A 23,336-nucleotide genomic window follows, 5' to 3' on the forward strand; every position below is an offset into this window, starting at 1 on the left:
TAATTGTTGGGGATTTTACTTAGGGGGTAAGGATAATGAATCCCAGAATTATGGATTGTCTGTATTTACCCTGGGTGGAGTTCGTGGAGTTGCTCTACGTGGTACTCCGCAAAGTAGCAAAAAAACACTGCCGCACTACGCAGAGCTCCCCAAGTGGCGGAGCTCCATAGAAAAATTCTGTTCATAGTGATTTCACAGTGCAGATGCTTGTTTGCACTGTGCAATCATTGCGAACAACACCTTGCACAGCACAAGCGGCCCCCTCTTTCCATTTTTATTTGAGCTGCAGCTTTTTCAACACGACCAAGCAGTTTCTCATTGCGAGCGGTCATGAGCATACCCAACCACTCCCAATGAGAAACCTGACCATCCCGCATTGAGAAATCTTGCTGGGATGTTTATTTTCCACGCTCACCAACTTGATTTTGACAATTGCTAACGAGGAAATATCTCGCCTGGAGGTTGATTTTCCTCACTCTGCTATGCTGAGCGGAGTTTGTCAGAAGTCCGCGAGCTCCACGTAATGCGAAGTGCGGGAAACTACGCAAACTCTGCGAGCGGAGCTCACCGCCCAGGCTTATATATATTAAGGACATAGAAGTGCGCTGTGGATTTACTGAATTTAGATAGGACCCATCTTCCGCTCTCATCAGCCAAATATGATTTGATGGAGAAACCTGCGCTCTTGGAGATAAAAGTGGCAATCCCACCTTTTTTGCCTTCACTGGGTGAGCTAACAATGTCAGCGATCCAGCTCTTGCCAAAGTTCCTTAGCCCATCTTGGGACATCTTAGTTTCCTGTAACAGGATTACAACCGGTATCAGTTTAAAAAGGTAATTTTAAATTATTTTCCATTTGATTAGGTGGTTAAGGCCCTTCACGTTTAGCGATACAATTTTAAAGTTATTATTCAAAGGGGAATTATACACGCAATGTTGGGCAAATATGGCTAAATGGGTGTGAGGCTAGCCAGAGTTTTGAATTGAAAGAGAACCATTAGGAAGCATTATGGAAGAATTGCGAGGGAGGTATAAATGCCCTGAACCCAGTGTCAATGATAGTAGATGATACTGAGTGAGGGGAATTATACTTTTCAGGTGTAACCTAGGATGAGAATCAGCACCTGCGATAGTGGTATACCTACAGTGGGGAGAGAGTAGAATAAAAAAAGAGGAGGAAATAAAAGAGACAAAAACAAGAGACAAAAAGTAGACCCAGACTTCCAACCCCCTAAATCCCCCAACCCAAAACTCCACCCACCCAACCCAAACCATAAAAGAGAGGTAGACGACAGCGGGCAAAAGCCTCTGTCACTGGCAACAGCAAGTAGCAAGCAAATAACAGTAACATGTAAACTTGCGAACGATTAATGAAAACAATCCACATAGGCTAATTAAAGGCTGACACAGAGGTGGGCCATAAGCCCAAATACTTCAAAAATAGCCGTAGTAACACCTCACAGAAGAGGAAGCGCAGGTACAGCAACTAAGAAAAGTATAGGCGAGCAGCCTAGTGGAATTCCAACGTATGTGGATTTGTTATGTAGATTTGATGTGGTTACAGGAGTTATATGGTATCATGATGCGATATGATATGACATGACGTGATGTGATATGATTTAGTAATGTGATGTGATGTGATGTAGTAATATTCGGAACCAAGAGGAAGTGGAGAAACGGCATGATGTGATGTGATGATGTGATGATGATGATGATGTGATGCAAAGTGATGCGTTGTCTTGTGAAATGGTGTGAAGTGACATTATGCACCTCAAGACCCTCGCCGGAGATTAGTGCACTAACATCTCCCTGATTGATTGATTGATACAGTAGGATATGTGCTGTGTTGTGTTATTTATGTGATAAGCATAATGATAAATGTTCTGATATGATATGTTGTGTGTTGAGGAATGAAATGAATGAGGAGCAGCGAAGTATGGTACTGTCAGGAAACATCAGAGGTAATATCCAGTAATATCAGGTGGTGTCAGGTAACAACATGTTACCTCAGAGGTAATATCAAGTAACATCAGGTAACAAATGGTAACATCAGTCAACCTCGGAGGAGGTATCAAGTAACATTAGGTAACATCAGGTAGCCTCAGAGGTAATATCAGAGTAAAAGGCTGCTTCTGAGGTTCTCCTTATACTCTGAGATTCTATTTATCAGGAATTACACATTCTGCGGAGTCTGTTCGGAGTCCATTGGATAGAGGCCGGATATGGCCTTGGAAAAGGATATAGAGTGAAAAGCTCTGTATTGACATAGGATCATGGATTTGCTGAGGCAGTACTGGCAGATGCAGGAGCAGATCCTGTGTCCATTGATGTGCAGCTTTTGTCATTTAGAAATAGCTGTAGGTACTTTGGATTGGTAAAGATAAGATTTTTCCAGTTGTGAATAACTTTAAAATTCACTGGACCAATGAACAAAGATTGTAAATTCCAGAGACTTGAGGCTGGATCAGAGAGCTAGGAATCCCTTCCTTGTCTCTAAAGTAGGTCTGGAGTAGTCTTGGGAAACATAGATTTTCTGACCTTGCCATAGGATGTGATTATTTTTGCGTACATAGTTGAGAATCAACTCTGCATGTTGGAATCTCGGAGGGCGACACACAATTTGTCTGGTGATATTCTTGTTTGTAGGTTTGAATAATGGTACTCGGTGCACCCTTTCTCGTTCAAAGTATTTCTCGAAGGAGAAGCCTTTAACTTGGGGAGCCATTTTTCTAGTAAATCCAGGCACAAGGTGGATGCGTCCTCTGAACCTTCTTGCAGACTAAAGATGAGTAGATTCCCCCTCCAATTACGATTTTCGAACTTGGCTCTGTCCTTTCTCAGATTCTTTGTAGTGATTTGTAGTTTTTGGATATCCCTTGTTGAAGAGTGGGATTTGCCCTCCATTATGCTAATGCGGCCTTCTGCCTCTGAGAGCCTGTTATTGATGGAGCCAAGTTCAGCTTTGCTAGAACATAAACCCTATTGCATGACATCCGTGTTAAGCTTGGTGGATTTTGCTAGGTCGTGGAACATTTCCAGTTTTTTGAGAATCATGTCCATTGTGCTAGTACCTTCACTTTTGTTCTTAATAGGGGAGTCAGGAAGCCGGAGGATCCGCTTTGGTTTGTTTGTTTCCTCATTTGGTCTCTTTTTGAGGCATGATTTTCCCTGGAGCAACCTAGAGCTGGGAGTGCTCCAGTGTGTACCTCTATTCTAATCCCTGTTTCACAGATGAGCTTTATTCTATTCCCTATTTCACCAATGAGCTGAGCGGAGAACGCGTGCTGAGGACAGGAATTGTAGGACACAAGGGTATGTAGGTGTCTGAAACCTGTTACAGGATCTTGTCAATGGGAGAATGTCGTGGGAAGTTTTTATATTCCCAGCTGCAGAGGAAATGTCAGATGAGGAGTTATGACAGAGACATTGGCGTTATGGCTCACTCTCTGTAGGTGGAGTGATGGTTTAGATCACATAAATGTCCTTATGTCCTTTATAGTGAGATTATGGCTCGTGGGTGGTGGCCATTTTAGGATAAGACAGAGTGGTATCTCAGTACGGTGGCATCAAAGTTTGTTGTGTAGGAGAACTAACAACTTCCTGAATTAATTGACTGAGAGGCAGAAAAACCATTGACTCTAACCAAGACAGCAAAGTCAGCAGTGACCAGTGTGGCATCCTGATGCTTGTTGCCAGGTGAATTGGAATACTCTGTACAGGTTCTAGGAATGTTATGTTTAGAGTATGTGAGCAGTTGAACTTGGACTCTTCTACTGATGACAGCTCTCCTGTGGATGGGATCCTTAAACCTTAATAAATACTTATTCTACCCATATTTATTATTGGACTTCTTTACATTTGGCGACAGGACGGGATAAGGAAGAAAGGATCTGTCATTTTGCTATTTTTTTTTGCTTCTACGTAACAAGTATACCCAGGATATTTAATATAATCTATTCTCCCTGGATAATGGAGCTTCTACTTTCTCTAATATTGCTTCGTTAGGAGATATATCCTTATGGGTTACTTGCATCTGTAGTTTTCTTTAAAATTATGGCGCTGTGCAGAGTGAGACTTTTGAATTGTGCAGTGTGAGAGACACAGGAAATTGCGGAAGAGCGCAGAGTGGGCATCTACTTTCAAAAGAAATCACGAAGGTGCGCAGTGTGAGCATCTTTCAAACTCACTGCGTCCACCGTGCTTGAGAGTTTCTTTTCTTTATCATCTTCCACTTCAGCTTCTTTCCAGTAATCCTCGGAGCCTTCTGTGTGACGTCGGACTCCTTTCCATGGATCCTCGGAGCCTTCTTCGTGATGACGTCGGATGAAGTGAAGGATTCTGGGTAACGCGTCATCACGCTGAAGCGCGTATTGACGTAATCACGACGACACCGCAGCCATTTTGGGAACCTCGATCGGTTTGGAAACTGAAATCTCCATTCTCCGATTTGTTTTGACATTTCATTGTTTTTTTCACTGCTTTTCATCATTGTCATCTAAAAGAAGTATTTATTTTCTCTACTGGGAATTGACAAGGTACGTTTTAATTTTGCATCAAAATATTTTATTTTTAACCTCTGAGGAGTTTGCAAACATCGGACCAAACTTTTTTTTTTTTTTCTTCTACAAGTATCTGAGGAATTTATAACTCTTATTTATACGATTTGAACTTTGTGGTGACCCTTCTTTATGGAATATATATATATTTTTGGGTATACAGTCTTTAAGGACATATTGTTGCAACTACATTGATTAGCATGGTTTAAAGCCCTCAAGTATTTATAACTATTTACTCTAAACAGTCCTTAAATGTATCTATTTATTTTGTCTTGGAACAAATATACATATTCAGTGTTTAAGGTCACTTTTCCTGATCTGGAAATTAAAAAAAAAAAAATTTTTTTTCTTCCTTATTTGTCTCATTCAGCTTTTGCTGGTCTCAGCATTACTTTTGACCTTGTGTTTTGCAATATTTCTTCACCATTTTACAACTTTATTGATTATATGGTGAAGGTAAGATGCAGAATGTAACAGCGCCTCCGTTTTTTTTGTCATCTCCATGGAATCCCCCCATCAGATGGCAAAAGTGGCGTAAGGTATTTGAGAGGTATACAAAGGTATGTGGAGCTAGTTTAAGTGCAGAAAGAAAGAAGTCTTTGTTGCTGCACTGCTTAGGTTCTGAAGGTCAGGAGGTGTTCGATCACCTTCCTGAACTTCAGGATCGAAACTTGAATGAATATGAATAGTTATGCTTGATAAACATTACCTCCCAAAGATCAGTACCATATTAGAGAGGTATCATTTTGGTCGCAGAACACTAGTTGAGGAGGAGAGTATCGATAATTATATAACTGCACTGAGGAAATTAGCATCCACTTGTAAATTTGGGGCCTCAATTGATGAAAGAATAAGGGACCAGTTTATGCTGGGGTGTAACTTTGAACGTGTAGGGAAGAGTTATGGCAAAAAGATGAGCCTAGTTTATATGATGTTATTACCATAGCAAAGAGAATTGAACACTCTATTAAGTGTGTAGAAGTTATAAAAAAGAATGGGGAGAGTAAAGAGAAAAATACTGTTAATCTTGTTAAAACCACACATTTACATAAAGATGTCAGTGGTCAAAGAAGTGTTAAGAAAGAATTACCTTCTAGCAAGATCTCTAATGATAAACCAGTTGGTTAATTTGATTTTTCTCTAGTAAAATGCTTTCGGTGTGGCAAGATGGGACATTTTGCAAATGATAGACAGTGTCCCGGGTTGAAAGTCACGTGTAGCAAGTGTAAAAGGAAAGGGCATTTTTCTGTTGCTTGCAAGGGGAGAGATTACAAAGGAAAGGTTAATGAGATTTATTATGATTTTGATGAAACAAGTGAAAATGATGAAAAGGTTGATTGTGGTCAAATTGTGGTATCAGTTATACATGGTCCCGAAAAGAAAAACTGCCCCACTGATGAGATTTTGGTAGATGGACATTCCACTAGGGTGCTATTCGATTCTGGTGCTAAAATCACCATTGTGGCAAAAGAATTTTATCTCAAGAACTTACTGGGTAAAATAAAAGTCTTTCGCCCTGACATAAGACCAGTTGCCTATGGTGGGGAACCAATCAAGCTTTTAGGTTATTTTCGGGGAATCATTGACTACAAGGGAAGGCTTATCAGCTCAAAAGTTTATATTTCACTTAAGGAGATAGCATTTTGAGCTGGTTTGATCAAAGGGATTTGGAGGTAATGCTAGATCCCAATTCCTCTCTCCCTATTATCCTGAAAGAATCATTTATTGTTGATACTAACATTGTTTCTGTAAATCAAAACTGTGATAAGGATTTTTGTAACAAATTGAAAGAAGACTTTCCTAATGTTTTTTATGAAAAATTGGGATGTTTGAAAAACTATAGTCATAATATTAGGTTGAAAGAGAATGCCACACCTGTTTGTTGCAAGGTGCGCAGTGTCCCCATTGCTGTTAGAAATCAGGTCAAAGTGGAGTTGGAAAGACTTGTCAAGGAGGGTATCATCGAAGAGGTAGAGGCAACTCAATGGGTTGCTCTGATTGTAGCCGCCAAGAAATCGGATGATTCCCTTCGTTTGTGCATTGACCTCAGTGAATTGAACAAGAGTGTTGTGGTGGATCACTACCCATTACCAAAAATTGCTGACATGTTAATGTTGCTGAAGGGGGAAAAGGTTTTTAGCACTGTGGATTTGAGATCTGCCTACCACCAGATAAAACTCGACGATGAGTCTAAAGATTTGGCGTCTTTTGTAACCCCATTTGGCACGTTCCGTTTTGTGAGACTCCCGTTTGGGTTAGTCTCAGCTGCCTCAGTTTTTCAAAGGGCATTGGAAGGTGTTTTGAAAGGTTTGAAAGGAGTTAGAATATATCAGGATGACATTCTTATATTTGGTAGTAGTGATGAAGAACATGATGCTAGGCTTAGTGATGTTTTGGAGCATTTGAGTGTGTCAGGTTTGACAGTAAAGATTGAGAAATGAAAGTTTAAGAAGGACTTTATTATTTAGGTCACACAATTTCAAAAGGTGAAATTTTGCCAAAGGCAAGTTTAATTACAACAATATTAAAGATGTCATCTCCAATGAACAAGGAAGAACTGATGAGCTTTCTAGGTATGGCGAAGTACTATAGTAAGTTTATAAATGGGTTTGCTTCTTTGTGTGTGAACATGAGGTCACTGTTGAAGAAAGGTTGTGAATTTGTTTGGAGTAATGAGTGTGAAAAAGAGTTTATCATCCTTAAGGAGAAATTAAGCAGTGCTCCAAAATTGAACAGTTTTGATTCAGAAAGAAGATCTGTTTTGATAATAGACGCTAGCCTGAAAGGGTTAGGGGCAGTTCTAGTACAAGAAGTTGATGGTCAAGAAGTGGTTATTTTATTTTTATCAAGAAGCTTAAGGGGTATTCTGTTGTAGAATGGGAGGCATTAGCTGTTTATTGGGCTGTGAGAAAATTAAAAAAACTCTTGTGGGGAAGCACGTAGGAAGTGAGAACCGATCACAAGCCATTGTGTGAAATTATCAAAACCAAGGGGATTGATGCGGTATCAAGCAGGATCACAAGATGGGTCGTGGGGCTGCAGGACTATCATTTTGAAGTTAAGTATCTCCCAGGTGTTGAGAATAAAGTGGCGGACGCCCTATCTCACCTTGTCTATGGAGATGTTATGTTATGTTATGTTATAAAAGCTCTTTTATAGCGCACGGCTACTCTATGGAGTGTCCCGGCGCTTTGGCAAAGAGAGACGTAGAAGGAAAATACATAACACAGTGCCCTCCACATGGCAGCAGAGAAATTACTGGGCAAAAGCCACCACTTCAGGCCCTTTTGAAAAGCAAGCAGGTTAGAGGTAGTTCTCAGAGCAAGCGGAAGCTTGTTCCAGCATCACGGGGCCAGATACTGGAAAGAACGACCTCCAGTACGAGCACGTTTTATGATGGGAACAGCTGCTTTGGCCTGCATTGCGGACCTCAAGAACCTCCTAGGAGCGTAGAAAGCCATCCGCTTCCGGAGATAATTAGGGCCGGTCGAGTGGAGAGCTTTAACCTCTTGGCTGCTAATGACAAGGGTAACTCGTCATGGACTTTCCATTGATTTCAATGGAAAACAAAGGGGCCTTCAAATGTTGCCTTAGCAGTAAAGGGGTTAAAGGCCAGAGTCAAGATCTTAAAAGTGACTCTTTTGGCAATCGGAAGCCAATGAAGTCTCTCAAGCAGCTCCGACGCGCGAGCCCTTCGTGGTAGTCCAAAGATGGCTCTAGCGGCCGAATTTTGTACAACCTGCAAACGAGCCAGAAGATATTTCGGGAGGCCTAGATAGAGGGCGTTCGCGTAATCAAGACGAGAACCTATCAAGGCCTGAACTATGATTTTTTTATGTTGGAGGGATATTAGAGGAAGGAACTTTCGCAGCATTTTTAAAATGCCGAAGCATTTTCCGGTCAGCCCTACAACCTGGGGTCTAAAAGAGAAATCAACATCACATAAAACACTCAGATTTTCGGCTTTTTGCAAGGTGTTCTCCGGCGGTGACATGTCACGCGGCCACCAGGACTTCTACTCGGGGTCCGGAGGACTTCCGAAGAAGAGCAGCTCCGACTTATCCGAGTTGCATTTCAAACTATGCCTCTGAAACCATTCAAACACGGCTTCCAGACATTCCCTGATCTGACCACTGTCGAAATCTTCATCCTTGTTACACGTAAAGAGTAGCTGGGTGTCATCAGCATAGGATATGATCTGGGCACCAAAAGACTCAGCTACCTCCGCTAGAGGGGCCATATAGATATTAAAAAGGGTGGGGCTCAAGATGGGTTGATGAGATGAGTTAGATCAGGAGGACGATTGGAAAGGTGAAGAAGAAGAAATGGTATGTACGGTAGGTGAAAGTGTTATTGATAAGAATAGGTGGTTGGAGGCTTTACAGGAAGATTCGAATCTCATGGAGGTTTTAAGACTGATCAATGTTGGCTAGAAAGTCAAACCCAAGAATGAAGAGAAGTTAGAGAAATTTTGGCATGTTAAGGACCAGCTTTCAGAACATGAAAGGTTACTTATTAGAGTCACTAGATTGGTTCCACCTATGTCTATTAGAAGTGAACTTATTTCGTTAGCACATAGTGGACATATGGGTATTTAAAAGACAAAAGAGAATTTGAGGATGTCCTACTGGTGGCCTAGCATGGATTTGGAGGTGGAGCGGAAAGTTAGATATTGTATGGAATGTGCTTTGAGTGAGAAAGTAGCGAAACCCAAAGTCCAGCCTATGGTTATCAGAACACGTCCAGATAAGCCCTCGGAAGAAGTAGGTTTGGACATCTTAGGACCTATATATTCTTCTGGGTGTGAATGGTATGTCCTGGTTTTAGTTGTCTTCTTTTCAAGATGGCCAGAGATTGCCATCACTCGTGGCATTGAATCTATGCCTTTCTTGAAAAATTATTTGCCAGTGAGGGTATTCCTAACACTATTCTCACGGACAATGGTAGTCAACTTGTGTCTAGGGAGATGGAGTCATTTCTATCTAAACATGGTATAAAGCATAAAAGATCATCTTTGTACCACCCAGAGACGAATGGCACCATGGAGAGATTCAACTGTGTGCTCAGAGAAACCATTAGGATGGCTAAATCTGCAAGTTCAGATTGGAGATCTGATATTTTTAAAAAGGTTACGGTTTACAGATTATCTCCTCATGCCACTACTGGTAAGACGCCATTTGAACTTTTCAGGTGTAGGAATGCTAACACCCTGGTAACTCCCCCTTGGGTAAATGACTTACATCTAAAAGTATTCTCTAGAAGTGATGATTGGAAGTTAGGTCAAGAAAGGAAGATTCAAGCTAAGAAAAGAATTCATGATTTGAGGAACTCGGTTAAAAAAACCAGTGGTAAATGTGGGTGATTGGGTTCTCATAAAAAAACATTGTAAAAAAAACAAAATGGTATCTGCCTCATTTTTAAAAACCTATACAAGTCATCAAGGTTTTTGGTAATGGGATTAAAACAGCAGATCATCGCATTTGGAACTTGAACAGGGTAGTGGTGATCAAGAAGGACCTTGTATGTAAGTCACCTGTATCTTCAAGCTCTTCATCTCAAGATACTTCATCGCACCAGGCTTTGGTTGTTCCAACCAATACGAGGAAATCTTCGAGGGTCACACATAAGCCTGCTTATTTAAAAAATTTGTAAAATAGTATTTCTCTTATTTTTGTTATTTATTATGGGAAGGGAGATGTGTGGCATCCTGATGCTTGTTGCCAGGTGCATTAGAATACTCTGTACAGGTTCTAGGAATGTTATGTTTAGAGTATGTGAGCAGTTGAACTTGGACTCTTCTACTGATGACAGCTCTCCTGTGGATGGGATCCTTAAACCTTAATAGATACTTATTCTACCCATATTTACTATTGGACTTCTTTACAACCAGGGAGACCAAGAATCATGTGAGCCACGAGGCGGCCTCCATTACTAGGTCAGGCAATAAGGAGATCTAATATCTTAGTTTGTTAGTGTTAATTCCACTTTATCAATCTGATGTCAGCAGGTCACAAATAGCGGGCGGCAGCTTCTCAGGGATCATTGGTCTAACTTGGACTCACTCGATCACTCCCGACATCGGTAATACACCTGTGACCTCTTAGTGTCGCACTGTAATGGCCACCATTGTGTGCAGCAACCTGTCCTTGGCTCCTGCTGTGAAGAAGATAGGAGATTGAGCCTCTGCACAGGGAGATCTTAGGCTCAGGAGATGCCCGCCGTCATCTGCTTTCTGGGCCAAATGAGCACAAATGTTGACCAAAACGTCAAATGGTTGGTAGGACTGCCTGTCAGCCAGCAACAGCTGGAGCAGCGCAATTAAGCTGCCATTCACTGCGCCGTCTAAGCCATGCCCCTCCACCAGGGATTTTTTTAAATGTAAATGTAGGGGCGGAGGTTGACCAAAATGGGCGTGCCCCTGCCCACGCCCACCCTCCACAAACAAACTGGACTGTCTTTCAGCCCACCGGGGGGCAGATGGGGGATATTACCCGCGATCTGTTCTCTACAGGAGGAGGCAGAAAGCCCACTAGATACCAGGAATGTATTTATTTTTAATGGAATAGAGGCTAAAGGGTGGGCTTCCCCCACCCAAATCGAATTGCAAACTGTCTTTCTGCCCTTCACGAGTCAGATAGGGGCAATAGCCCCCAATCTGCCCCACCCCTGAGGGGGCAAAAAGCACAATAGGCCTCAAACAGGGCACCATCAAGTTTATGCCATGGGCGCCTCCAGAATGGAGGAGGAGGCTTTTCCCTAGGGCTGGCTGGGATCTTAATGTAGATCTGTACCAAAAAATGATCCGTCCAGCTGAGGGCGCAGGGGGTAGAAGCAGTAGTTCATAGGATATTCGAGAACACCGGGTCTAGCAGATGGCCAGCCAGATGCGAAGGCCCTTCAACCAGCTGACAAAGCTGGCAGGCTTCTAGGTCGCCAAGGAACTTCAGTATAGCCGGGGACTCACGGGACTCAAGATGGAGGTTGAGGTCTCCGAGCATACTGAAGTTAGCTGACTATAGGATAAGTGCTGAGGCAGTTGAGACCAGTGACTCATGGAAAGCGCTCGCTAGCCCGGGAGGGCGATATATCAAGAGCCTATTAAGGGTGAAGGTGTCTGAGACCCTTAACTTAAACAGAGTGCTTTCACAGTTGGCTATGTATGAGGGGGAAAGAGTACAGGAATATATGGTTTTAAAAATTACCGCCAGCCCCCCACCCCTCCCTTTGGATCTGTTCTTAGTTAGAATAGAATAACCAGAGGGGAGAGCCAAGGCCGGAATAGCCAATGAGTTACAGTTAACCACGTTTCCGTTAGAACTAACAGATCAGGAGAACAGTGAGGAGCTCATAAACATCCTCATGGTGTTTCACTAGAGACCTACAGTTGAGGCTCAATATCTGTAAGTTCGCAGTTATTTTTTCCACTAAGGCCGTAGCCGGTGGGGTGAAAACAGCCTCCGTGGCCTCAAAGCCACAATGGTCACATCGCAAATATTGTGAGCCTGGGTGCCAAAGATGAGCTGCACAGGCCGACTGATATTGAAGAGCAAGCAGCTCCTCACGGGCAAATGGGGCCATTCAGGAAGACTATCAGACCAGGGATTCTGGCCACTGGCGACGGACCAGCGCGGACGGGCACAGACGGGCTCGCCTTTGGCGAGCCTTCGGCGACCCGCCGGCGGTCTCATGACTTAGGACTCAGCAACACCTCTGAGATCAGTGCGTTTTTGATGGGCACGTGCAGCCGCCCACTGCTGCACATTCCGCTGGCACCAGGTAATTATTTGATCATGGATACGCAGAGGCGACAGTCTCTCTCTCTCTCGCTCTCTCTTTCTTACTTTTTTCTCTTCACTCTCTCTCTCATTCTCTTCATTTCTTTCCTTCTATCTCTCTCTCCCTTTTCTCTTTCTGTTGGCGGGTTGTATGACTTATGCTTCTTGTTGGTGTGTTTCATTTTGCCAATTTTTTGTCTATACTTGTGCTGTACTTGTTTGTGCATGTGTGTCATTGTGCCCATCTCCCCCTGTCCCCCCACTCCCTGCTTTTTCCTCTTCCTGGTGCTGTTGTTTCTATAATTTTGTTTCTCCACACATAAATACATGTAAAGAACAAATTAGAATACTTTCTTGATTCTTTTACGTTTCAAAACTTCTCTCTATTAGTTTCTTTTTAATTTTCCATATAAACCGTTTTTTTCATATTCAACGACACATAGAAGTCAGCAGTGCAACATATTCTATCAACACACTTTCTAGAACATTCTACAACATGTGCAGGTTAAAAGTTCATCAATTTTTTTAAACCTAACGATATTTTTTTGAAACATTTTCTCGAACATTTAACGGCATGTGCAGGTTAAAACTTCACGATTGTTTTATGTTCGTATAATGCCTTCCAAATGCAAGTAGCAGGTGTGGTTGAGTTGAGCAAATTTCATCCTATAATATGTACTCGACGTGCAAACTGCTTTTTCTTAACCAATCACAAAGATGCTTTTCCACAAAACGAATGTGCACCCTACTTTTAAAAAACAATGCTTTCATCTCCCATTCAGGTATCATTTTGTATGGCAAACAAAAGTAGTTCCCCATCTTTAAACATATCTCTTATTCTACGAAGGAACTGCATGAGCTTCAGACATCTTTCCATACCTTCAAGCCATACCTTCAAAATGCTAGTGTGGATCGTAGGACATAGCTATATTTTCTGGTGCAAGAGATATGCAGAATGGAGACGTATTGACTTAGACCTAGGTTCACAAAATGTGGACATTAAATGATTTGCACAGAGAGGATTTAAGTGGCACCAATTGTTGCCTTTGCTTAAAACCTGTTTGCATCTCCAACAACCTGACCTCGTGATTGTGTACTGTGGTGGAAACGGCCTAGGCACATTGACTGGGGTAGGTTTGGAAATGCTTATGAAGGACACCTTTGGACAACTGATATTACTTTTGCCTCAAACTGTCTTTGTATATTCCAATATATGCCAAAGACAGAAGTTGAAATGGTCAAAACAATTTTGTCCTCAGATTAAAAAATCTAGGAAGAAAGTCAACAAAGCTGTGTCTGCATACTTCAGACACCAGAAATGGGGTCCATCTACAACAACAACATACGTTTTGATGTGGCTGATATCTACAGAAGTGATGGAGTACACTTCACAGATCAGGGAAATAGAGTTTTCCTGAATAACGTGAAGCTGTGCATCCGCACTTATATGTAGCTCCAACTAATGCACACAAGGGCTCTTTTTAGAGCTACCCTATAACTTCCAACTTAGGCCCGCTATTTTAGGGCCAGGTAAAGACAACTCCTGGACCCTCACCAAAATGGAAAGGGGCGACCAACTTGGTCCCCCCGAACGTATGGCTGAGTGCCTCGATCCCCCCGGGAAGCCATTTTTGGGCGGGAGGCGCGTCTTGGCTGGTATGCCCGAAGCGGCGTAGCCGGGGCGCGCCTGTTCCCGCCCTAGAGTGGGCTGGCCTAGACACTGGCGCAGCCAGCCACGCCCTCGGGGCAGGCAGGGGCGGGTATACGCCCGCCCTGCAGACGGATAAAAAGGGACGCAAGACCAGAAGACAGCCTCTTGTTCTTGTGCTCTGAAGCTGCACCTCCTCGCTGCACGTGAGCTCGGGACAGAACGAGCCAATTTTGAGCGTTTTAATCTTTCTTTTTGTCTTCTAGATACTTCGTTTGAAAATGCCCAAGAAAGGCGCGAAGAGAATGTCGACTGACCAGATGGTTCGGGCTCTCATGAAAGAAATGTCCGAGATAAAGAAGCAGTTGGCGGGGCGAGACGGTGAGGAGGGATCGGGGCGTCCACCGGCCGGAGGGAGGCCTAAGAGGCCGAGAAGGGGGCCGGTCGGGGGAGACGTCCCGGTTCCCTGTTCCCCGCTCGAGCCGCCAGCCCCGGTACCGGCCCCGGTACCACAGGAAGGGAATCCGATTCCGGTCGTAGTCACCCCGACATCCGCTGAGGATATGCCTCCCGAGTTGGCGGCACAGTTAGCAGCGTGGTTGGGGGACAGTAGTGAGGGCGCCACGGCTGCCGAAGCGCAAGCACTAATGAAACAGTTGCGCGAGAAACGTGATACAGCCAAGGTGCCCGCGCCGGATGCGGTGATAGACAAGCCACGAGGGGCGGAAGTAGCGTCCGGTGCAGGTAAGCGGCCATTGCCGATCGCAAGGGATGAGTCAACACCCTCTCGTAGAGAAAAATTGGGGCAACATGTTCCTTTGGCAATAAAGGAAAAGATTTGGGCGGGGGAATACGTAAACATCTTCTCCCTGCTCGTTGATCATTATGAGGTCGAAACTGTTAAGGGTCAAAAGGATCTGATGCATCCGAGTGTTTGGCGCGCCAAAATGGCCGCCTTTAAAGTGAATGAGAATATTGGCAACTGGGGTAATGCTTGGGGAGTTTTTACGTCAATTTTGGGGGAACGTAGGCCTGAATTACTCCCTGAATTTCCAGTATATCAGTCACGAATTATGGGGTACTCGACATCGCACCAAGGTAACCAATGGTTCTGTTATGACAACCTTTTCAGGAAAGCGATGGAGCATAACAAAAGTTTAACCTGGGACTGTTACGATTCTTTGACATGGAATAAAATGAAAGAGTCGGGGATGTTGAAAGTGCCGTTGGTGGGGAGTACTGTTGGTGAGTCGTCCCGCCAAAATGGGGGGACGCCCTTTCGGTCGGGTACGGGTACAGACGATTATCCGAGACCCGCCGGCATTACAGGGAAGAGGGGTTTCTGTTTCAATTTCAACAAAAGTAAATGTACTAGGCCCCCGGGATCTTGTAAATTCAAACACGAATGTAGTGGTTGTGGGGCACCCCATCCTGAGTCCTCGTGCAGAGCCAAATCGGGTGAAAATGGGGGTAGAGGAGGCGCCAAACAGGTCTAATATAGTCCGAGGGGCGCCTTTACCAACCCCGATTGATACCCTGGCGATGATTCCCTGGCTCAGCGAATACCCAGATCGTACTTCAGCTGGGGTGCTACGAAACGGTTTTTCATATGGTTTCCGCATCCCGGTGGGGGACTTTCAGGGTGTCGGGACGTGCAAAAACCAGCTTTCCGTCTTGCAGCATACGACTGTAGTACAGGATAAGATCCGGAAAGAGGTTACCCGAGGTCGGGTTGCCGGCCCGTTTAGTGTTCCCCCGGTACAGAATTTTGTGTGTTCTCCTTTAGGGGTGGTCCCCAAGAAGGACCCAGGTGAGTTTCGATTGATTCACAATTTATCAGCTCCTCATGGCCTTTCTGTAAATGATGCAATTGATCCAGAGATATGTTCGGTGCGGTACGCATCATTCGATGAGGCCGTAGCCATTTTGAATCGCCTGGGGCCCGGGACGCTGATGGCGAAATCAGATATCGAGTCAGCGTTCCGTTTGCTCCCGGTATACCCGGAAGACCAACGTCTTTTGGGATTCATGTTTCAAGGTTCGTATTACATGGATAGGTGTATGCCGATGGGGTGCTCTATATCTTGTGCTTATTTCGAGAAATTCAGTAGTTTTCTACAATGGGTTTACACGAAGAAAACGGGTTTTCGAAATGTGATGCATTACCTCGATGACTTTCTGTTCCTTGGGGCCGCTGGGGATGATGAATGTGCCCGGGCCTTGACTGAATTTTGTGTTTTAATGAATCAATTTGGCGTGCCATTGGCACCAGGTAAAACTGTGGGTCCCACGACTTGCCTCGAGTTTCTCGGGATCGAGTTGGACTCTAGTGAGGGTTGTTTTCGTTTACCAGCTGCCAAAGTGTCGAAATTCAGGGCAGCCCTGCAAATGTGTATTACTGCATCTAAAGTTACGCTGCATCAATTGCAGCAATTGGTGGGGAAGTTGAATTTTGCCCTAAGGGTGATCCCAATGGCCCGCCCCTTTTCCCGTTCGATTGCCCAGGCGATGGTCGGCCTAAAGGAGGGTCATCATCGCACAAGACTATCGGCTGAGGTCCGCCAAGATATGCGTATTTGGTTAGCATTTTTGGCGGATTTCAATGGTCGAGTCGTCTGGAACAAACCAGCCTTGTCCTCTAAAGAGCTTGGTCTATGGACGGATTCAGCGGGAAGCATGGGCTTTGGCGCCATCTTCGGCACAAAATGGTCGGCACAAAGGTGGCCAACATGGTGGCATGAAGAGGGGCTGACGAGTAATATTGCTTTCCTTGAACTGTTTCCCATTTTGGTGGCCCTCAGAACCTGGCCCGATGGATTCAAAAATCACTCGGTCATATTTTGGTCTGACAATATGACCGTTGTAGAATGCATCAATAGTCAGGCAGCACGTTGTAAAATGATTTTAAGGCTGCTTAAAGAAATTGTCTTACTATGTATGCAACTGAACGTGGTATTCAGAGCGAAACATGTCCCAGGGGTGATGAATCAGGCGGCTGATGCACTGTCTCGTTTTCAAATACAGGCTTTCTCGGGTTTCCTTCCCTCGGCGGACCCAGAGCCGGCACCCTTTCCCGGAGCTCTCTGGTCTCTCGGTGCCCCGAACTTCGTTACCTCGTGGGAGAGAGTCTAGCACCAAGAACGAGGAAGGCATACGAAGGGGCGTTTCGGGCCTATTTAGCCTTTTTGGGGACTGAGAGAGGGGGGCTTTGGGGGCACGAGGATTGGGTAGTACATTTTCTGATGTCCTTGCGTAGGGCTGGGAAGTCGGTGGCTACAGCCCAGAGGCATCGTGCTGCCATTTCCTTTGTTGCCAGGGCCCATAATATCCAGGACCCGACAGCGTCTTTCGTGGTACAGAAAGCGCTACGTGGGTGGCAACGCCTTGAGGGTCGCAGAGTAGATGAGAGGCGCCCGATAGGTCTGGATAGGTTGGCCCAGTTGCTGGCCACACTCCACGCCACATGCTCGTCTCAGTTCGAGGCCTGTTTGTTCCGAGCTGCTTTTACGCTTGCATTTCACGGGGCGATGAGGATAAGTGAGCCGGTGGCAAGGAACAAACAGGATGTGGTGGGGGGTTTGTGCCGGGAACACGTTCAGATCAGGGATGAGACGATGACTGTATCCTTTGTCAAGTCAAAAACCGATCAAGGTGGGGTGGGAGACTGCATAGTCATTCGCAGGATTCCAGGGTCCTCCATGTGTCCGGTGAAGTGTTTAGAAGATTACCTAGCACGAAGGGTGGCATCATGGGGAGGGACATTGTTGAGACACGCGGACGCCACCCCACTGACGAAGTTTCAGTTTCAGCGGGTGCTCGCGATGTCAATTACCGCAGCGGGCTTGGACCCGGGTGAGTTTGGGACCCATTCCTTTCGGATAGGGGCTGCCACTGAAGCTACAGCCAGGGGTCTTAATGTGGAACAAGTAAAACGAGTGGGGCGTTGGTCCTCCAATTGTTATAAGAGGTATGTGCGGTTGCACATGTTGTGAAGCTGTAATAATGTACTCACGCTTCTTGTCTTTTGTTTGGTTTTCAGTTACGCAAGCCTTCGAGGCGGGGCGGACTATGCAGTCGACCCAACACCAGGCCAGCGGTCAGACATCACCGGCTGTGAGAAAGGAGGTGTGGGTCGTGGGCCACTCATACGTGAGGCGTGCCGCAGACGTATTCGAAGCAGGTGACATGATTCACGTAGCTGGGGAATACGGGTACAGAATGTCCTTCTACGGAAGGGGCGGTCTCTGTATTGACCAGTTTCAGGCATTCTTTGAGGGTTTGTTAGGGCGGACGAGGTCACCGCCGTCTATAGTCATAGTACATTTAGGGGGCAATGATTTGGTCACCACCGGTAGACGACTTCTCCTGGAGGCAACGCTTTCCACTGTAAGTTGGTTGGCGAGGAAAGTTCCGGGGTGCATAATTGCGTGGTCTCATATGATCCCACGAAAAGTGTGGCGGGGGGCTGTTTCGATCCCTGCTTTGAACCATTCTGTTAGAAAACTTAATAACAAAGTGAGTAGGTTGTTTCGTTCCAGGACATTGCATTCTATCTCGCACGGTTGTATTAATGATGACAGTATGTATCTAGGGGATGGTGTGCATTTGTCTCGGGTGGGAAATGAGTTACTCATAGGAGACTTCTTAGCATGGTTAAAAACGTTGAAACATGACCTTTAGCTAGGAGTTTTGTGGGGGGCCCGGATAGCCGGTCAACTATCCGGGCCTGTGGCGGTAAGGTCATGATCGGTGAGCACTAATTAGTAGATCCCTATGAGTGGGCGTCACCCAACACGGATGGGAGCGCTCGGGAGAGGTGGCCATTGGCCCCTCAATGGGGAGGCGGTCCCTTCTAAGGATGGGTCGCCGGAAGTAAAGGAAAGGCGGTCAAGGCCCCTTCCTTTGTAGGAGGGGTTACAGCCCCCTCCTGGGGAATTTCCCGGGGCCAGTGACATCTGCGACGGCAGATGCGGTAAGTTGTGTGGGGTTGGGATAAGGTCTACGGTACCTTCTAGATACCTCACACGAGTATTCGAACGACCTTTAACTGGCGTCGAGTCTTTAGGTGCCCCCGTCAAGTCAAGGGAAATTGGTAATAGTTGCACTTGAGGTACGCCTCCGTGCTGTCGCCCAGCCCAAGTGGGAGGGGTAAGTCTGGTTAGGGATCTTGACACCGGTTATGACCTTGCCGTTGGCCCTTAAACGTTAGGTTGTACAATTTCAATATGTCAAGAAATGTTTTGTAGGATGCTAGTTCGGCTAGGAGAACCTCTGTATTAGAGAATCTGTTAAGGTTAGCCAAACATCGCAATATGGTAATGAAATTGTACATAACATGAAACGTTTAATGTTTTTAATTTTGTTTTAATAAATACGGCCGGGATGGTCACTCCATCCCACTTCCAAAAACTCAAGAACTGTTTCCGGTTTCCCTCCTTTGGGGATTGTGTTGAGAGGGGGTGGCGGGTATCTCGGCCATATGGAAAGGGGCGACCAACTTGGTCCCCCCGAACGTATGGCTGAGTGCCTCGATCCCCCCGGGAAGCCATTTTTGGGCGGGAGGCGCGTCTCGGCTGGTATGCCCGAAGCGGCGTAGCCGGGGCACGCCTGTTCCCGCCCTAGAGTGGGCTGGCCTAGACACTGACGCAGCCAGCCACGCCCTCGGGGCAGGCAGGGGCGGGTATACGCCCGCCCTGCAGACGGATAAAAAGGGACGCAAGACCAGAAGACAGCCTCTTGTTCTTGTGCTCTGAAGCTGCACCTCCTCGCTGCACGTGAGCTCGGGACAGAACGAAGAGCCAATTTTGACCCACCCACCAGCCCCTGAAGACAGCCAGTTGTTTGTAATAAAGTTGATTAATTTTGCTTGTTTTCTCGTTTCCAGGTTGGAGTATCATGTTGATATTGAGTTAATAAAGAATGGTCTGTTTGAGTACGTTTTACCATTAAAGAGATTCAGATTTAGTGTTGAATTTGATGCATGCCCTTTCGGTCATAGTGGCCAATGTATTCGGAGTTTTAGTTAGCACTGTCGTATTTATTTGGTAGGCGGTAAGGTCATGATCGGTGAGCACTAATTAGTAGATCCCTATGAGTGGGCGTCACCCAACACGGATGGGAGCGCTCGGGAGAGGTGGCCATTGGCCCCTCAATGGGGAGGCGGTCCCTTCTAAGGATGGGTCGCCGGAAGTAAAGGAAAGGCGGTCAAGGCCCCTTCCTTTGTAGGAGGGGTTACAGCCCCCTCCTGGGGAATTTCCCGGGGCCAGTGACATCTGCGACGGCAGATGCGGTAAGTTGTGTGGGGTTGGGATAAGGTCTACGGTACCTTCTAGATACCTCACACGAGTATTCGAACGACCTTTAACTGGCGTCGAGTCTTTAGGTGCCCCCGTCAAGTCAAGGGAAATTGGTAATAGTTGCACTTGAGGTACGCCTCCGTGCTGTCGCCCAGCCCAAGTGGGAGGGGTAAGTCTGGTTAGGGATCTTGACACCGGTTATGACCTTGCCGTTGGCCCTTAAACGTTAGGTTGTACAATTTCAATATGTCAAGAAATGTTTTGTAGGATGCTAGTTCGGCTAGGAGAACCTCTGTATTAGAGAATCTGTTAAGGTTAGCCAAACATCGCAATATGGTAATGAAATTGTACATAACATGAAACGTTTAATGTTTTTAATTTTGTTTTAATAAATACGGCCGGGATGGTCACTCCATCCCACTTCCAAAAACTCAAGAACTGTTTCCGGTTTCCCTCCTTTGGGGATTGTGTTGAGAGGGGGTGGCGGGTATCTCGGCCATATGTATTCTCCACACAGCTGTGGTGCAGCGTTCAGACCATCTGACTTTGCAGCACAGAGCTCTTGCTTTGATCACCGGCTCTACTCATCCATAGTGGTGAGTAGTTTGCGCTTTACAAATACCGAATTGATTTACCTTCGCACTCCCTGTACAACACCACCTAAGAACCATATACAAGTTAGGCAGGTGTGGCACAGCGCCCAGAGCACATAACTTCACAGCATAGCACGCAAGGTTTGGGCTCACGGTTCATCCCCGAGTTCAGCAGCAGCTCAATTTAGCAGCATGACACGCTAGGCAATACCTCACTTAATTTCCGTACCTCGCACTTTCAGACCGGTAGGGGTCAGTAGTTCAGCCGCTTTATCCCCGAGTCTGGCAGCAGTTCAGCTTACGCCCCCAGCGCCATCAGACCCGTAGGAGTGAGTAGTTTGCACTTTACAAATACCAAATTGATTTGATACGTGTGAATGTACCTTCGCAATCCCTTTATAAAACCCCCTAAGCACCATACACAAGTTACAATGTTCGAAACAAAAGTTCCCTCGAGTAGGTATAACTACATGCTCACATTACTTGGACAGATGTGGCACAGCGGCCAGAGCACATGACTTCACAGCATATGACACACAGTTTGAAGTCAAGCTTTCATCCCCGAGTACGGCAGCACCTCAGCTTAGCAGCATGAGACTCTAGACAATACCTCACAAATTTTCCATACCCCAGGACTTTCAGATAAGTACGGATCAGTATTTCGTCCTAGTAGGTATAAACACATGCTGACACTACTACCACAGCTGTAGTGCACCAGCCAGGGCACATGACTTCACACCATAAGACACACAGTTTGGGCTCACGCTTTAATCCCTGAGTCCCGCAGCAGCTCACCTTATCAGCATTAGACTCTACGCAATACCTCACTAAATTTCTGCAGCCCAGCACTTTTACACCAGTAGGGGTGAATACTTCGCTTCTCACCCCCTCTATAGCACACTCTAAACACCCCACAGAGGTTACAGTGCTTTTTTCACTAGGTGGAGAATGGAATGATAATTTAAAATCATTGAAAAAACTATACGTTTAATGAACATTATAATTAGTAATTAGCATTTAAAAACCTTGAAATTCACATGAAAAATCCACAGGTTTCAGGGACTTTATAGTTAGAAATTAGCATTTAAAAACCCTTTGAAATTCACTGAAAACCCATAGGTTTCAGGGACGTTATAGTTAGTTGGACATTTCACTCATACAAAACCAGAGAAATTTGAATGTTATAGTTAGTAGAGCTAACTATAACTTGCACCCCCACAAAGCACTGATCATGACGTCACATATTACATCACTCATGACATGGTCAGTGACATCTCAAATGACATCACTGATGACATCATCCAGTGAATGTGTGCATCTGTAAAGTTTAAATATATGTTATATATGTTAATGCCAAGGTGTATTGAAGAATGAGTTGGTGTATAAGTGTGTGGTTGGAGGATTTAATAGGTGTGTGACTGACTGTATAAATTAGTATATAAATGTGGCTGACTGAATGCAGGGGTTAGTGACTAAACTGTGTGAATGTCTGTATCAGTCTCTCAGTTGTTGTGTAAGCTGCTGCATGGGTTGATGATTAGGTGCATGACTGTCTATATAGGTTACTTATTGGTTACATGAGTATCTGTATGGGTGCCTCAGTGTTTGTGGGTGTAGGTGAGTGGACGGTTTGTGACTTTCTGCCTACATGTGTGAGCAGATAATTTACTGGGTTTATGGATTCAATTGTCCTTGTGGAAATAGCGGCATAGGTGAGTGAGTGTGTGTATCAGTGTTTTAGTGAGGGAATGTATGTCTCACTGGTAAATGTGTAACTACATATGTGAAAGGCAGTATATGTGAGTGGAACCTGTTTTGTGCCTTGCTGTTGCCCGATACTGCCGGAGCCCTTAATCTCCCACCAAACCTCTGTGCCTTCCGCGGACCTGCCCGCCTGCCTCCTGCTGCCCTGAAGCTCTTTGACCACCTCGAGCGGGGCAGCCGAGTGGAGACCGGTGAGGGGCGGACTACAACACCCAGAAGCCCTAGCAGTGAGCCGCGTCATCTGCAAGCATCAGGAAACGCTTAAAAGTATCATCACCTCCATTGAGCGGGGGAACCTCTTTTGTGCCTTGCTGTTGCCCGATACTGCCGGAGCCCTTAATCTCCCACCAAACCTCTGTGCCTTCCGCGGACCTGCCCGCCTGCCTCCCGCTGCCCTGACGCTCTTTGACCACCTCGAGCGGGGCAGCCGAGTGGAGACCGGCGAACGGGGGACTTCAACATCCAGAAGCTCTAGCAGTGAGCCGCGTCATCTGCAAGCGTCAGGAGGCGCTTAAAAGTATCATCACCTCCGTCTCGCGGGACGCCGGGCAAAGCCCGGGCCAAGGGCGGGCCCGTTTAAGCCTGTTAAAGACCGGGTAAGACTGGACTGGGCCACCCTATTGACAATTGCTGTTCGCTTATTTTTTCTGTATCATTATAATCGTCACACCATTGTTGAATTCCCGGTGCTACCCAGCAATCTT

Source organism: Lissotriton vulgaris, chromosome 3_1, assembly GCF_964263255.1.
Source record: "Lissotriton vulgaris chromosome 3_1, aLisVul1.2, whole genome shotgun sequence".
NCBI lineage: Eukaryota > Metazoa > Chordata > Amphibia > Caudata > Salamandridae > Lissotriton > Lissotriton vulgaris.